The sequence below is a fragment of the Crocodylus siamensis genome, chromosome 1 (genome assembly GCF_052110815.1).
Source record: "Crocodylus siamensis isolate JL-2025a chromosome 1, ASM5211081v1, whole genome shotgun sequence".
Classification (NCBI taxonomy): domain Eukaryota; kingdom Metazoa; phylum Chordata; order Crocodylia; family Crocodylidae; genus Crocodylus; species Crocodylus siamensis.
In genome coordinates, this window is record NC_143395.1 from 267,136,473 (window position 1) to 267,149,190 (window position 12,718).

Below are 12,718 nucleotides of genomic sequence, written 5' to 3' on the forward strand. Positions count from 1 at the left end.
TCAGCTGTGGCACTGTATTGGGTAAAACATAAATCACCTGTTGTCCTCCGCAAAAGGGATGATGCTCTCCTTGCCTGGAGATTCTCCACTTCTGCGCCCCTCCTTGCCAAGACCCATACTGACTCATGCCACATGTGGTACAGGGTGGTGAGGGTCCCAGCTAGGAGGCATGGAGCTGTAAAGGTCGCAGCATGGAGGCATAGGGCACTGGGGATTCTCCGGCTTCCATGCCTCCACATCAGGAAGCATGTTGGCTTTCTCCACTTATGGAATGTGCAATTGGAAATCACATCTATTTACTCATCATTTGTACCAGCATACATTTTATGGAAGCACAAATGCAACACCATCTATTTCTATCCTGTGTTAACTAGTATCAGGCTCATCCAAGGTCTGAAGGAAAAGAAGTATAGACTATGCCCCCTGGCAGATGTTTCACTTAAGATGCTATTAGTCTATTAATCATATCTTAAGTAGTAACCCAGCCACACATTCAGGGAACTAATGACTCCACAAAAAAGAAAACTAACGACAGAAATATTACAAGAAATGTGTACATTTTTGTGACTTGTTTCCATCTTGTGTCTTAAACTGAATGTGTGGCAGGACTAGAGGACTGTGCTAACGTCTGAAACTGACCCTGCTGCACTCCAGGATGATCAAGACCCCACCAGAGCTTGAACTGGCCCAGGTGTAGTCCCCATTCAAGGTGCAATCAACTGATCCATGGCAGGATCAGGAGCACACTGGGACTGGAAAGCAAGGACGTTCCCAATCCAGGTGACCATCAGCTTATTGTCAGCTAGTAGTGACTACACTGGGGTTGGGGTTCTAGACCTGGTGTGGTCCTAATCCAGTTAAGGATCATACAATTGTCAGCCAACACCAAGGACCACATTGGGTCCTATTTGAACCCCAACATATTTCTGGAGCCAGCAGACAATCAGTTGATTGTCAGGCACCTAGCTTTCAACTTGCCATGATGCAGCATCTTGGTATAATGATCCCAGGCTCTCTGTCTACTGGCAAGTAAGGCATGATTTTGATCTCACCCCAAAAGTGCACACATCTTGCCATGCACATGTGGCATTGCAAGAGGCAAAATTGTTGGGACTGGGGATTAGATCCCATTGTGCCCTCAAACTAACATTTGTCAGTATAATAAGTATTTTCTTCTGCAGAACTTGAGAATTCATTAAATCTTTTTTTCCCCCAGCAAAGAGTAAGAAAAAAGAGCAGAAAGGGTCTTTGTAAGCTCTACTGTTCTCAGCCTGAGAACACACAACACCATTCTCTATTCTTCTGAGGGCATTTGATGGACAATGTGAGAAATTTAACAGAGGAACATATTCAGTTATGTCAACAACATGAATCTCTAGTGTAGCTTTGGTAGATATGTCCCCTGCAAACCTACAAAAAGAGGCTACCAGAAAATCCATACAGAAAGAAAACAAGGAAACCTCTATATCACCTCCAAAAGGACCTTTATCAACCTGTTTATTCAATCTTTTATAGCTTTTTTCCTTCTTTCTGTATGTTGCTCTTTTTTCTTTTTTGACCTACTCTTATTTTCTTCCCAGGACCTGCAAAATACCTGTGTGTAAATGGCCAAAATTGTTTTAAACAGCATTAAAAAGGCAAGACTTAACAGGTGTAAGTCAGCAGAACTCCATTTGATGGAGCTATAAAGATTTTCTTCAATAAGGGATCTGGCCTGGAATTGTTATTTAAAGGTTTACAAAGTAGTAATTATGCTTTTACATCTCAAAAGTATTATGGAAAAATACTCTGGCATAACCTTTTACCACAGTTAACTTTGATAGAAAATACAACTTGAAACACACCTACATATAACATATATAATAGATGAAACATTTTAAATCTTAGTAGCATTACATAAAGAATCTCATCATTAGATTGGATGCTGCTGTGCAAACATAAAAGCACGGCTGTACTGTATTCATATGTGTCAGCGGGTCTGGTCGTCCACCTGTCAGGGCACGTCCCTCCGATAATCCCTGACCTGAAAGTGTACTCACTCAGGGTCTGCACGCGTCGAACCACCTGCCACGACTTTGATGATTCATTGGTTCAGTGTTTTCTCTGACGCGTGCACGTCCAAAAATGAGACTTCCGGTCACACAGGGTCCAAGGTAATTGAGGGCTCCTTCCTCCCCTACACCTTTGCCCAGGTCTCCAGGAATGTCCAACACCCACGAGTCACTGCTGCCCTTCAAGTCTCCCCTTTGGAGGGGTGGGGTAATTCCTCGAACGAGAAACAAAAATAGTAAATGCTGGACCAAATACCTTGTTCCCGACCAGAGCAGTGGACTCCAGGTTCCTGTGTTGGTTTCAGTAAAGTCCGACTCTCCCACTCAAGAGTCTCCTTTTCCTCTCTCTGGGAAGAGCTGTCTGCCCCTTAGGGCTTTTCTACTCCTGGGGCAGTTCTGTCCCTCACCACGGACACAGTGCTGCCCGGTCAGTTGCCCTGGTCCCAGGGCTTCCTGCTGAGTAGCCCCGGCCGGGGCTAGATGCTCCCGGTCGTCCTAGTTCCCCCAACTGGCTTCAGGGCTCACCGCCCTGAGCTGTCCCGCCTCTCTGGGGCCTTACCCTTGCCCCAGAATGTGCGGGCTTGGTGCGTGCCGGCGTGCATCCACCGCTCTGGACTCTCGCCGGCGGTCAGCTTCCATTCTGGCTCTTCCAGTTTCACGCCCCCTCTCCTCCGTTCTGGTGCAGCCTTTAAGACCGCTGGCTCTGCTGCACACCTGAAACACTTAAGTAAGCACCCCGCCCTCCAGGGCAGCGGGCGTGTTGTTACTGTGGGGATTCCCACCCCACGAGTCTCAGGGCTTGTCAGCTCCTCTGCTCTCGCACAATATGCAAGCCCAGAAAGTAGGATGAATGCATAAGGAGAATGCTTTTGCTTTATGGAGTTCCTCCACCTTTCTTTTAAGTTTAGTCACCAGAAATAAAATAAACCACATGACTAAAAATGAAGTGCAAATTGTCTAGCCAACCACAACTAGGGCTTGACAGTTCTGTCCCAGTTCCGGGAAGGGAAACTTTTTAAATGAGAAAATCCTTGAATTAGATCTGTCATAGAGACTACTCTATGTCAATTCTCCTTTGCCTTGCCTCTGGACCTCTATTTCTCCTCTAGCCCAAAGTCTGCCTCTCATGGTAGAGTTATTACTAATTTATATTAGTTTTCCAGCTAAACTAGGAAGATTCTACCCTTCTTATGTAAACAAAAAATCCAACAGAAATTCCAAAATAAACAGGGACTTTGGCAAACCATTCTTCATCCTCTCCAAGAGACTGTCTCTTAGGATCTGTCTGACTTTTGTCCAGTATTAGCAAATCCAAAATCTGCCTTCCCTTTGTATGGATTCCAAAGCAGATAGATCACTCTAGTTACTGTTAGGCTTTCCTAACTCTCACTCAACTGCAGTAAAAGCTGGATGACCTCTGGAATTATCCAGCACTCTCATGTAAACTTCCTTCTCTTGTAGTTGTTATTTATAGATTCTGGCTTTCCTCACACTGCTCCTTTTAGAACAGCTGCAGAGTCTATTCCATCACAAACTCAATCCCCTCCTGGACTTCCTAGCATGACACGACTGTTTGTTTTATTTTATTTTGCTTTGCTTTGTTTTTTTGTTTTTAATCAGAGATGGTCAGATGAATCTTGAACTCTTCTTCCTGTGTTCTTTCTTACTGAGTAAGATGACTGCCTTTTATTTCTCCTTTTCTCCCATGTATTACTCTTGAGTCTATAATTCCCACAGCCTCTCCAGGAATTATACCCAATTTTGTTCTGCACTAAACAGGAACCAAATTCTATGAGAGTTATAGATCCTATTAAAAAATAATTTTACCCTGTGTTATACCCATCAGTACTCTGTCATAGGGTGGAAAAAAGCTGCCAACACATCACCCCAAAACTGACATAAGTTCCAGAATTGGCAGAAGCCAAGGTTCTCTTCTATGGTGTTGTACTTCTGTTCTGTATGCGATTCCATCTTACTTGAGTCTCACTGCTAGGGACTCCCACGCCCTTGGTAGCCATTCAGGAGTATGTGGAGGTAGGGGTGGAGGTGCTATACTGAAAAGTTAATACCTCTAGGAAATGTATTAAATATTCAGGATAGCTTCCATTGACCTAGAACAGGGGCAGGCAATTATTTTGGATGCAGGGCTGCTTACTGAGTTTTGGCAAGCCATCGAGGGCCACATGGCAGGCAGCCAAGGGAACATAAATATTCATGTTCTACATTTTTTAGGGCCCCCGTGGGCTAGATAGAATGGCTTGGCAGGCCACATCTGGCCCGCGAGTCACATTTTGCCCATCCCTGACCTAGAAGGGCAAAGGATATCCCATCTTCATTTTTGGTCCATTTATCCTTCACATTGACCCACTCCAACTTCATCCTTACCTCTAGGTAGATCCTAAATTCACTGGACAGCCTACAGTAGCATGTGATTTATGCTGCAGTGGCTGCTGAAATCTTTTCCTTTTTTCAAGATGGATCTAGAAGTCCCATTTTGGCCATAGATTTTAAATGAACCGCTTTTCCTTTTTTAAAAATTTGTTTCCCACTTGTACTTTTCTCCTTCCTTGCTTTACATGATGCATCATTCTTATCTTTACTGGACCAGGCAGGCAGACTACTTAGCATCAGATTTAGGGATATACAACATCTGGAATATGATCGCCTTTAATTATTTTATCAATGTCTCTATTTCATTATTTTGGGGAACCTGTAATATGTTCTAATTCTGATATTTTAAGTGTGACCTTACTGAGATTTATGCTTGAAGAATTTAATAAATGAGATCCTTTTCCTATTGGGATTGTCATACCATAAGATTATATTTTAATATAAAAATGTGCTGAGAGGACAAAATGTGCTTATACTCAGAACGATGCTTGTGTTTCTTCATTATTCTAACATATCAGTACACCTCTGGTACCCTCAAATCCTTTCCTATGATTTTCAGTCCTCCAAGGCATGGAAGGCAAAAATACTTCTCATAAGGTTACCATAGAATCAGGAATTCAGTCTCTTGGCTGGAATAGTTTTCATATTTTCTAGTAAAGAACAAAGTGTCCTCTGCATATTGTCTAGCAGCATCCATTTTTCAGTAAGTAGTAGTAAAATGGAGAATGGATACATTTAACTATATTTCTTTTGCTTCTTTCACAACCCACACTTGCCCCCCTCACAAATCTTTACTGTGTGGAGATACAAAAAGGAATTACTACAGAACAGAATCCATTGCTAGCTAAGGGAATGGCTCAAAGTCCATTGGGCTTAATGGGAAGACTCCCAAGATCACATCCAGACAAGCATCGCTGTGTGGTATGTGCCACATACCACATGTTCTGTTGTTCCCTACACTGCAGGGGAGCAGCATGAAGAGATTTTTTTGACCCCAGGATATCCAGGGGTAAAAAAAAAAAATGACCAAAATTTTTTTTTTAACGTGGAGCAGTGCACATGACAGCAGCATACATTGCCCAAAGTCAGAGCCTGGCCAGCCAGAACTGCACTCTGCTTCCAGCCAGGCTCTGTGTGGCAGAAGCGATGCAACTACAACCCTGGGAGGCCCCAAGACCCCCAGTTTAGGCTTCTGGGGCCAGCCGATTGCTGGCACCCACCTCCTCTACCCCACCCAGGGCAGCTCACCATGCACCAGAGAGTGAGTGGCATGGGTGTTTCCCAGGGATAAGTAGTGGCAGTGTAAGGTCTGCCACTGATAGTTGTCCCAGGGGAACTGAATGTCTACGCACATCTAGATGCAGCCCCAAGAACTTAATTAATTTGTTTTGGATTAGTTCTTAATAGTTTATGCATTCTTTGCTCAAGCTGCAAAAATCCTAACATCCCCTTTGTGGTAGAATTTCACTGCTTTTGCTGAAAGGCGGACTCCCTTTCGATCATAAGTTTTAAAGACAAAAGTTGTTCCATAATGGCAAAAAAGACCTTTGAACGATTCCTCTCACTTTCTACCCAAAACTTTTTGAAGGCCACAACTGATTTTAAAAGTTAACAGACAACAAGGCTAAGTACAGACAGTCCAAAATCACAAGGCTGGATCGATTCAATCTTCATAGGTTATTCTATGCTGCATATATTGAATTGATTATCTAGTGAACAGACATTGACTTTTGAGTCCAGAAATGCAACCATATGCTTACAGTGGCTCAGGCCAGAGGCTGGGGGGTGCTAAAGCACACTTCATGGTTTAACTGGAACAGACAGCATGGGCAAAGGTTGGGGAGGGCTGTTTACAGGGGAGGTACTAAGCATATTGGGATGCTGGGGGGCTGTTGGATAACTTAAATCTGGAGAGGATCTGGGTCAGAAGTTCAGTAAACTGGTTTAACGTAAATAAGTTAAGTCTAATACTACATCCATCCAGATTTATTGTAAAATGGTTTTAGCCATTTTAAAAGTAGTTTATGTGCACCAGACTTCTGTTGAATTATAGGTTTGAACCAGTTTCTGATCACGTATACTGGTTATGTATAATTTCTGTCCCTACTCCAAATTCTTTCTAGTGTTTATTTTGTGAAATACTGATTTCCTGAACTGTACATTAATTTATTTCATATCTGTTTACATGGTTATTGGTATGGTTGAAAGGTCTGTTCACTGAGTTCAAATCTTGTTTGCAGTATGGCTCTTGACATTAAAATAATATTCATATTTTTTTTTAAATTGCCTCCCAAGTATTTATGCAACTATTATTTCACACAAATAATCTGGGTTGTTATTGGGGGTATACTCTGGTTTTGTGGCACTAATATCTTAGTTTAATTTTTGCCCTTAACTTATTGTTCCTCTAGGATCATCACTTCAACACTGCATACTAAAAATTTAGCTGCCACTATTCTACCTGTGCTTAACTGGGACCAGGTCTTGTCTGAATTATAAGGTCCATTAAAGTTCCCTTGTAACCTGTGGCATATGCACCAGTAGTCTGCCAGAGGTGTGGGACTCTTTCCTCCTTACGTCAAAACATAATTTAAAAGAATTATCCATAATCCTTATTTTATCCATGACACCGCCTCATAACATTGGATAATGCATGGAGACAATTGTTTATCGATTTTGCAACCAGTGCAAGCAATTGTGCAGGCTGTGCTAGCAGTTGGAGGAACTATGTCAGAGAGCCCAGAGAAAATTTTCTTCTCTGGTATTAAAAATGGACGAATTGAGGGGGTTGGGGAGGGGAAAGTCCTTCCCTCCCTATTCCTCCCCTTCTAGCTTTATTTCTAATGGGCAGATTTTAAATTTAATGGTAAAAGGTTAGAGGTCATAATTTTAAAGCAATATTTGAAACCTGGTCTTTATCAGATATCCTAGAAAAGGCAAGTAACTTAGAAAATTGATATGTCTGAATACTTGTACTGTATAACTCTGAGTGAGACTCAGACCACAATAGTAAACACAACAACAGCACAACTGGCAGGTTTGAATTATCACTACTATTAACAGTTGAGCTGGACTACAATCTCAAAACAGTTTGTTGGGTTTTCAACCACAAATATAATCCAAGCACTCACTGTGATGCACTGGCATGGCATGGGAAAGCTCATCCACAGGGTAACAAACCGATAGGACATTTTAAGGAAAGGTAAAACCCCTTTTCAGTCTCAAATACTTGTTTTTTTTGGATTCATATTAATCCTACCATACTGTTTTTGTGGCAGGCCTGTCTGTTTCCTTCATATCACAGAAAGAGACTTATAGCTGCTTCCCTTCCCCAATTCCCCTTGATTACAACTGAGTCAACTGTCAGTAATCAACAATTCAGAGCTTCTACAATGTCTTTGCCATTTTAAAATGGTAAAGAAGCTCTATGAATCAAGTACCCATACAGTATACCCCTTTTCATTTTATGTAGTAATTAAGTAAAATATTTCTAGCGAAGTAAGGTTACCAGTTTGTTTGTCCAAGTTCTCCTTGATTATGGAAGTGAACATGCCCCCTAGCTCAATAAGAGGGATGTTTAAATGGGAAGAAGAAAGAAGCCTTATAGTTTTGTGTAGGTGAAGCTTTGACTGCAATGGATCCTCAAATCCTTTACAAAAATGCATAGTTGGAGTCATGTCTGGCTGGGGAGCCAGCAAGGAGAGGTAGTGAGATTTTTTTTTTCTACTTCTTGTTTCCATTAGTAGAAAGGGGAGACAGAGAAAGTTAATATTCTCATGTAACCTACCCCTTCCTGTATATGAAGCTCCCAAGGCATGCATCTTCTCTTCTGATAAGGTTCTTGCCTTTCCTTGTTAGAAATGTATAGTCTGGACACTGTTTCTGTGATGCCAGGGTCTGGATCAAAGTCAAATCAGAAAGGAATTTATCTGAGGGTAAGATTGGTAAGGTGCCTAATGGTGGTTTGGTCCGCTACACCCTCCCTCCCCGTCCCTTTCCTCAAAATATCCTGGACAAAATATTTCTATTTCTCTTTCTTTCCTGCTCCATGTCAGTTGTCTCTGTATGGGCTGTACATGAATGCACACATGTGCAGACACAAAGGATCATTTCTCTTATCTCCTCTCCTACTCAAAACTTCTGTCCTGCTGTCTGAGTTTATACAACCTACCACAAACACCCAGTTTCTTTGTTCTGCTTCTAAGGATTTCCCACTCTTTATTTTCTTCCTCTCTGAAGAGAAATTGGAGAAGCTACTACTTATAGCTTCACCCAAACCATTGTCCCAAGTTGTTTCCATGTGAATAGCTGACCTTAAAGGTTTAACAACCTATGACTAGTTTTGGTCTGGCAGATATGTGAAATGGCAAATGTCAGCTTATAGCAGACTGACTACCCATTGAAGAATTTCACGATACAATGATTTTATAACATTGACCAGAAACCACATACTGTACAATAGACAGGTTTCCAGTTTCATAAAAATGTATGAGTTAGTTGTTAATTTCATTGCAATCTGAGGCTCAGAGGACCAGTTCTTTAAAAAAAGGTACCTATGAGACCCAAGAGATGGCTGGTTGATCCAATTATCCTAAAAGAAAAAGGGACACATTTAAATTCTTTACTTATATAGTACACTTATGTAACCTCATTTACTTTTGCAAGGGGAGGGTAAGAAGAGTTAAAGGAGGGCAAAAGAGGGCCAACAGTGATTTTGAAATAATTGGCATTGAGGTCATTTAACAGTAATAGTAGATCCAGATGTGTTGGACATTTGATGAAAGAGGCACAATCATTCCCAGCAATTAAATTTAAGTTACCCAAACTGTGATTTTCTACCTTACAAACCAAATGTGTGCCTGTTTCTCTCTTTCTTCCACATCCCACATCATTTTGTTTACTTAGTAAGACAGACACATTTTCCAGTACCTCATAAATCTAATTTTCAATCTCATACACGTATGTGAGATGATTTTATCATAGGAAAAGAGTTGGGTGTTTTTTTCCCCCCTGTGAGATATTGCTTCTTGGTTACGTATCACTCATCTTCATACACTGTGATCAGTTTTAAACTATAACCAGAAACTTTTTTAAAAGTACCCTTTTAATACCACCCTTTTCATTTCCTAAACTGTTGAACCTTTTGAACTTGTCAGTCTCATTTTCATCACAGTCATATTAAATGCAATTTTCTGATTGTACAATTACTGAATAGGAATTACAGTTAAACCAAAATAATATCTTTTCCCATCGCTGTTTTCTTTGTCTCAGGTGCCTGGGGGATTTTTTCACATGCAGAATATTTCTGGGTTGACTGAGCACATTCTGTGTTCACCAAGTCCCAGTATAGCTGTCATTCAGCACTTGTTGAAGTCTCTAAAGCATCTCTTCAAAGAGAAAAATCAAATTTACTCCATATGGGACAATCACATGCAGTAAAAGACTGCTATGCAATATTTAGTGATGGCTAACACAGAGTTGATTTTGGACGTGGCAGAGTTTCTCTTTCAGTCTGATGGAAGTTTCCCCTATCATAAATTATTCATCAAACTCTGTTCCCTGTAATAATAATAATGACAGCAGCAAAATGCAGAAGTGTCATTCCTTCAAGGCCAATTAGCAATGATATTTCCCAACTTCCATATTGTGTTGTAGTCCCTTTCTCTCCCTTTGAACCTTTTATTTTATTTGGTAGAGGAGGAAAAATTATTTTAATAGAAGGGGGTCCAAGAATGTTGGCACTTATTTTTCTAGTGACTGTTTCACTTTTGTGTAGCAGTTTAAATTACACGGCACATTTATGTAGAACAAAAACAAAATAATGCTCAAAACTTTAAACTTTCAGGATAATTTTTCCCTGTGCTAACTATATTTATGCACTGCTTTCAAAAGTTTACATAGTTGGGAGATCAGTTATTCACATGGAGAAGGAACAAACAAGGAATTTAGGCAGCATTGAGTTAGGTGCTATGACACCTAAATATAAAGCGTGTGGCGCGAGGAATGAAACTCAACATTCAGAGACAGGTACCTACATGTCTAGTCTTCCTCTGCAATGCATTGGTGAATTAACGTGTCTCACAAGAATGGTTCAATCCCACAACACACACAGATGAAAGAGCCACCTTGAGCAATAGGACAGAGTTACAGGTGTATATCCTTATCTGCCTCTCTCCTGAGTTTAGGTGCCCGAATCATGGCTGCTAGCGAGGTGCCCAAAACCACACGAGATCAAGAGGTTAGAATTTGTCTTGTTGGTGCATCTACAATTGTTCCTTGAAGACTCAGTGTTTTTGGAGGTGGGGTTGGATTCCTGTCTTTTATCTAATAGTTCAATGGTTACAGCCCTTGCCTAAGAAATGGGAGATCAGAGTTCTATGCTCTACATGATGGAAGGGTTTAGACTGGCATTTCTTAGAAGAGTGCCCTAACCAGCATAAAAACAGGGGCTTTGGGGAATGTTGGCAGTGGCGGGCTGTCAACTCCCCTCTTGTTGAATGTGTCCTACTGTGCAGCCCAGAATTAAAGATTTACTGAACCAGTGAATGGAAACAACTTGGAGCATGATTTTTCTGATGTGGAAAGAGTCCCCACTCCTATGTGGGGAGTTCAAGACTGTGGCTCCGGATCCCAGGATTGCTTAATGTAAAAAAATAGACAGCCATTGGATTTAAAAAAACAAAAAAACCCAGCACTAGTCCAAGGGGAAGAAGGAAGACCCATTCCATTTCTTTGCAAGAAAGTGTTTAAGAGTCCACTCTTCTCTTCTCAGGAAAAAGAATCTGATCCCTGTTTGTCCTGGCTGACAGCTCAGACTACTGACTAGGCCACCATGTGGAAGACGAACATTGACAGCACCACCAGATCTTCTTCCTCCTCCAGTAGCCACATTTTTAAAGAAGCAGCTACCATCAGATTTTATGGAGGACCTAATCCTAGTCATGTGTTTGTGTTCAGAACATAATTGCCAGATTAAACCTTTCAGGGGATTTAGATGCTGTAATGGGGCTCAACTCCAGGGGTGGCCATGATGCCCCTGGAGCTCCCCTCAGTCCTTGCCAACTTACCTCTCTTCAGGCAACTCTCTCTTTCTATGCACCTGCCATGCCTTAACAAAGGGGCTTCTTAAATTGGATCTCCTCATGAGTACCTTAAGGGCTAATTATGTGGGCACTGTCTCCCCAGTACCCACACCCATGCTTCACAGATGTTATTCATTCCTCCCTCTCTCTCTCTCTGCTTTTCCTAACATCCTCCTCAGGCTACTGACCCCCTGGCTCTGCTGACATGCACCCCTCCTGAGCTATAGGCTCGGGAACCCTAGTCCTCACCCCTCCTGGGCTACAGGCTCCTTGGCCCCCTTGGTCTCCAGCTGTAATCTTCAGTCTTTGGTCCTTTCTGGCCCTGCTCCTAGGCCAGTTGAGACTCAAAGGCTCCCCTGGCCCTGCTAATCTCTGGCTGTGCCTCCCCCCCACCTTTGGCCCCTGTCTCTGGACCCTGACCCTGCTCCTGGACCAGTGAAACTCTAGGGCTTGCTGGCCCCATTTCATGTACCTATATCAGGCTCTGGTCTCAGTCTCAGGGACTGGACCTCATCAGATCAGACCTGCATTTTCAGTCCCATCTGGGGCTCAGGCCCTTTCACTGTATCAACATTTCCAACTCCACTTCTGCTGAGCTATATGGCCCTGCCTATTCAGCTGCTTCTAGGCTTAAGCTTTTTCCCTCTGGGCTCCAGGGCCTCTATTCCATGTTCCCAGGCCTGTTGGGACCTTCTCTTCCCCTTAGTCCTTTCCTCAAGCCTCTAGAGTTGCTTACCCCAGCTCAGATGTTAACTAGGAGCTCTTCTACAGCTCCTCTCTCCATGACTCTCAGGGCTAGAATGCCTAACCAGCTCATTCCCAGGGCTTATATACTTCAAGCCCAGCCCCCTTCTGGTCAAGTTACTGTAAATTGTTCTCTGGAGCACCTGCAGCCTGCTTCTACTGCTTCTTGCTGTCTCTTAAAATAGCAGGAGCACCAAGCTTCCTGCTACAGGTGCTCACCCTGTCTAAATCCTTATGGGCCTTAGTGGGGAGCTTAGCACCAGACTACCTGTTCAGTCTGTGAGTGCGCAGTAGCAGAACTTAATATGTCTAAGGAACTCTACTGAGTTTAAATACCTCCAGAATTAGTTTACTGCTGAACAGGAGGTTTCTGGGTACAATTTTGGATGCAAGTCCCTAAGAGTTTGGACTTTGAGTGGCTTTATATAAAACAGCTTATTGCTGAGTTGA